This window comes from Grampus griseus (genome assembly GCF_964374135.1).
Source record: "Grampus griseus genome assembly, chromosome: X".
Classification (NCBI taxonomy): Eukaryota; Metazoa; Chordata; class Mammalia; order Artiodactyla; family Delphinidae; genus Grampus; species Grampus griseus.
This window is the reverse complement of record NC_138999.1, coordinates 23,591,770-23,597,769: the sequence shown is the minus strand read 5'-3', so window position 1 is coordinate 23,597,769 and position 6,000 is coordinate 23,591,770.

The following is a 6,000-nucleotide window of genomic DNA, read 5'->3' as shown; positions in this document are numbered from 1 at the left end:
CCTATATACATGGGTTCAAATCTAGAGTCTACCACTTACTAGTTGTGTGACTTTAGACAAGTTATTTAAAACTTCTGAGTTTCTACTTCATCTGTAAAGTGAGGGTACTAATGCCTACATATCAGATATTTAAATCTGATCTTACATATAAGGTGTTTAACCTGAATAAATAATAACCATTTTTTTACTATTTTAGGATGATCATTTGCTCCGCAATGAAAGAGAGAGTTATAATTAGAACAGAAGGAGTGTTTCAGTATCAGTTAGAATATAATTATTGAGATCAAAAGTAACACTGGGCAGAAGTATAGGCTTCATTTATGGCAAGAAAACATATAAAACAATCAATGAACCGGTGAAAAACTCTGCACATAAATGGAAGCAAAATGTGCTCAAAGTACAAGGAATAAAGTTGGGGAACAGACAGAAAATTCAGGTATAAAAAGACAGGACCATGAAATTTGGCAGTGATTCCTGGCAAAGATATCCTTCCACCCCAGGGATTGGTTTTATTGATACTCATATGTGTATGACAATTTTTGACCTATTTCTTCCTAAAGATTCAGCTTGAAATCTATGGCATATTGGTTGCCTCCATGAGTCAGTCCAATTCTTCATCTTCCCTGTATCCACTCCATTGGATTTCTTTCACTAGTAAGCAGTGGGACATAGGGGATGCTGTAAACCTTCTGAGTGATGAGACAGTGCCAGAGAAGGATATCTACCCACTTTCCCCTCATATGTGCCCTTCATTTGGTTTTCTATGGACTTATTGGCCCATGAACATGACTCTTCAAAAGAACAGTAAGTACATATGTCTTACTATTTGCCAAGCATTTTTATGAACAACACACACACACACACACACACACACACACACACACACCCTACATATTATTTCTGACTTTATGAGTTATTATATCATTTGTATAGAAGAGAAATCTGAATTTGAAAAGTTAAAAGATATGCCTAAAATCATAGAGCTATGTAAATGGCAGATACTGGGTTTAAACATAGGTCTTCTGACTCCAAAAGTGAATTTCCACTGTAATCCCTACTGCCAATAAAATGCTAGAATTAGCGTCAGATTAGATTGATCCAAAAGGTAATCAAATCATTTAAGCTAATGAAAGTTTTAAATGACTTTATGTTCATTTTCATTTTATTTGTGTTTCCATGTTGAAAAAAATATTTTCACACAACACAGTATTTCAACACAATGTAATGGATGTTGCACACTAATTATTGTGGATCATCTGGTAAAGCCAGAAAACTCAGGTTCATAAGCACAATCATTAGGTCTGTTTCTTCATATGTAATATGATAAGCAAGAAAATGCAATAATAAAATTCTACTTTGTCTCTGAATTTCTAAAACTCTTAAAAAGATAAAATTATATTTTCAGTCTCTTTTCTAATACACTTAGTGTGTTCTTTTAGGTAAAGCCAGGAAAGAGTAGTCTATACATGTATATAATGCTATGTAATGGCAATATAAATAATCCACAACCACATATTTCCTGCGACTGAATAAATAAAATGAACTAGAATAGCTTAAAATGATTTTGAAAAAAAGAAGAAAGTTGGAAGAATCGTACTACTCAATTTTAAGAATTGCTATATAGCTACATGTGATATTGACAGAGACATAGATCAATGGGACAGAAGAGAGAACCAAAAAATAGACCCGCACAAATATGTCCAACTGATTTTTCCCCAAAGTGTAACAGCAATTGAATGGAAGAAGGATAGTCTTTCCAACAAACAGTGAGTGAATAGACATCCTTAGGCAAAAAAAAAAAAAAAAAAGAACCTCAACCTAAACCTCACATCTTATACAAAAATTAACACCAAATTTTTACAGACTTAAATATAAAACGATCAAAAGATAACTTGAATGGACATGACCAAATTAATTTTTTCTTTTTGATTTGCAAAATACCCTGCTAAGAGGACTAAAAGACAAGCCACACACTACTAAGAATATTTGAAAAATCACGTATCTTTCAAAGGACTCATCAAGTATATAAATACATCAGATCAACACGTTGTACACCTCAAACTTACACAATGTTTTATGTCAGTTATATCTCTATAAAAGTGAAAATAAAAAATAAAAATAATATATAAAGAACTCTCTAAATATAACAGTGAGACAATGAACAATCCAATTAGAAAATGGGCAAAGGCTTGAATAGACACTCTACCAAATAAAATGTCTGGCATGGACTTTCCTGACTAATGAAGCAGAAGATGAAAAAGTTTTGGAAAATATTTGCTATGCTGATATGGGTAACAACTTTTTATTTCTCCTCTTTCTTCATATTCCTGCCTAGAAAATGTATGTAATGTTTGGAAATGCAGTATCCATCTTGAAATGAGAAAGACAAAACTCACTTGATCAGGACGGTGGACCAAGAAGATGTAAGAAAACTGACACCCTAATGATACTATTGAGTTACTATCATCCTTTTCCCTATTTTTAGAGTTAAATTTCCTTTCTCTCTTGAATATTTTCCCATGGAAAAAATGTAGAAAGTAAATACATTGGCAATGTGAGTTTTCTGTATTGTTTGAGAACATTCAGTTCTGCTATAGAGGGCAAGAAAACAAATGGGATAGATGAAACTCATAAAGTGTTAAGCATAGAGATAAGCTAAGCAAGTAGCTTATGAAATACAGGTGAAGCTCATAGGATTTGTTAAGAATCAATAATAAGTAAGCAAATATTTTGTAAGCCATAGGTAAACTTCATAAGATGTGTTAAATTTAGGTAGTAAGTGAATAACTGGCTGAAGAGTCCAACTCCTGCTGTGCAACATAATGCCTATAGTTAAGAACACAATACTGTGCACTTAGTTATTTGTTAAGAGAGTAGATCTCATGTTGTGCTCTTACAACAATAAAAAAAATGAAAAGGTAAAAATATAGAGACAGTAAAAAGATTAGTATTTGCTAGGGGTTTTAGAGTGGGGAGAGTGGATGATTAGGTAGGGGATTTTTTTTTTTTTTTTTTTTTTTTTTGCGGTACGCGGGCCTCTCACTGTTGTGGCCTCTCCCATTGTGGAGCACAGGCTCCAGACGCACAGGCTCAGCGGCCATGGCTCACAGGCCCAGCCGCTCCGTGGCACGTGGGATCCTCCCGGACCAGGGCACGAACCAGCGTCCCCTGCATTGGCAGGTGGACTCTCAACCACTGCGCCACAAGGGAAGCCCTAGGTAGGGGATTTTTAAGGCCATGAAACTATTCTGTATGACACTGAAGTGGTAGGTGAATAACAGTATGCATTTATCAAAATCCATGGATTTGTACAGCACAAAGTATGAACCCTAATGTAAACTATGGACTTTAGTTTAAAATTTTTAAATATTGTGTCATCAATTGTATCCATTGTACTACACCAATGCAAGGTGTGCATTGCACACTTTGCACTACAGAAGTCTTCATTAAAGAAAGGCAAAGACAAGAAACACACTGGAAGAATATTGGCAAATCACATAACAGGTAACGAAAGTGAGTTCAGAATATATAAAGACTATTTTCAACTGAAGAAGTAAGTGGAACACAAATAACCAATTTGTTTAAATGGGCCAATATTTGAAGAGATATTTCACAAAGGCAGAAATATGAATGACCAAAAGCACATGAAATGATGCCCAAAACCATTAGTTAACATGAAATGCAAATTAAAATGAAAAGAGTAGAACACTTTTGCCCTGAAGAATTGCTGTAATAAAAAATTCCAGGAAATAATAAGCATAGTCAAAATGTGGAGTCACAAAGGACCCGTATATATTGATGATGGGAATGTAAAATTTTGCAGCTACTTTGGAAAACAGTATGACAGTTTCTAATAATTATTTCTTTTATTTAAAAATATATTTATTTTTGGCTGCATTGGGTCTTCATTGCTGCACACGGGCTTTCTCTAGTTGCGGCGATCGGAGGCTACTCTTCGTTGCGGTGCGCAGGCTTCTCATTGCGGTTGCTTCTCTTGTTGTGAAGCGTGGGCTCTAGGTGCGCAGGCTTCAGTAGTTGTGGCACGCAGGCTCAGTAGTTGTGGCTCGAGGGCTCCAGAGAGCAGGCCCAGTAGTTGTGGTGCACAGGCTTAGGCGCTCCGTGGCATGTGGGATCTTCCTGGACCAAGGCTCGAACCCGTGTCCCCTGCATTGGCAGGTGGAATTCTTAACCACTGTGCCACCAGGGAAGTCCCTCTGATAATTATTTTTGATAGGATACAGCAATAGCAGGATTAATAAACTACACAAAAGAAATGAAAACTTATATTCACCTAATAACATGGACACAAAAGTCGTATCAGCATTATTCATAGCACCAAATAAATGAAAAGGAAAAAATGTCATTAACTAGAAATTATATATAAAAAATTACATCCAAACAGTGGAATATAAATCCATGGAATACAAATCCATGTTCACAGATTAGGAGATTCAATATTGTTAAAATGTCAGTAGAATCAGGTCTACAGATTCAAACCATCACTGTCAAAATCCCATTTGAATTTTTTGCATAAATTGACAAGTTAATGCTAAAATTAATATGGCAATGCAGAGGTCTGAGAAGAGTCTAAACAATTTTTAAAAAAGAACAACAAAGTGGGAAGACAAACACTTTCCAATTTCAAAATGTACTACAAGCCTATAGTAATCTAGAGAGTGTGGTACTAGCATTAGGATAGAAATATAGGCCAATGGAATGAATTCAGATCTAGAAATAAACCCATATATGTTGATTCAGTTGAATTTCAACATTATTAAGCCGATTTATTGCTGAATGGTGGTCTTTTCCAAATGTGATGCTAGGAAAATTGGATGTCCACGTGCAAAATGTGAATGCAGACCCTAAATTCATAACAATCAACTCAAAAAGGATCATTAACTTAAGTGTAAATGCCAAAATTTTTGGAAGAAAACATACTTGCATATCTTTGTTCCTCTGACATTTGCAATGATTGTTTATAAACAATACCAAAGCACACTAAAAAAGAAGAGAGAATATTTTGACTTCACCAAATTAAAAAACTTTGAGCTTCAAAAGTGAATATCAACAAAGTACTCAAGCCCAGACTCTATGATTTCACATTGTCTATATAGCAAAATCAGTATATCCTAACCTCTAAAGTAAAATGCCATCAAAAGATCACTGTAACTAGCTTGAGGACAGTGATGTGAAAGAAAAGAACTTAGATGCTGAAGCCTTATACCCTGGATTCCAAAATGAGCTCTACCACTTACTAAGTCTCACATTGGGCAAATAATTTAATATTTCTAAGTCTCTATTTTCTCACAAAATTGAATAGGACCTATTTTTGTAGAATCAAATAAGAAAAAGAAAGAGAAAATAGGAAGACTACAAATAACTCAATTAAATATGGACATTAATAGACCTTTCACTCAAAAAAGATATACAAATGGGAAAGAAGAACATGAAAAGACGCTCAAGTCCATTAGTTTTTTGGAAAATGCAAGTTAAAATACCAAGTAGGTACCAATTCATACCCACTATAATGGTAATAATAAAACATGTTGTTGAGGATGTAGAGAAACTGGAAGCCTCACATATTGCTACTGAAAATATAAAATGTTACAATAACTTTGGAAAACTTTGCCTGATAATAAAATGTTAAAGAAACATTTAGTACAGGATTCTGCATTTGAAAAATTAATTTCTATCCAAGTTAGAGACTTTTACCAGAAGTTTTATAGTATCTTTATTCATAATAGCCAAATATCCAGAAAAGGAAAATCAAAGGAGACATAAAGTAGCATGAAAGAACCTGAAAAACATTAAGGTAAGTGAAAGAAGCCACTCAAAAACAGCAAGTATATAAAGTGTCTAGAGAAGGAAAATATACAGTGAATTAGTGTTTGTTTGAAGCTGTGAGTGGAAATGAGAAGTGACTGGAAATAGGTCCAAGGTTTCTCTTTGCTGTGGTAGCATCATTAAAAATTAGATTTTGGAGATTAATCCTTTGTCTGT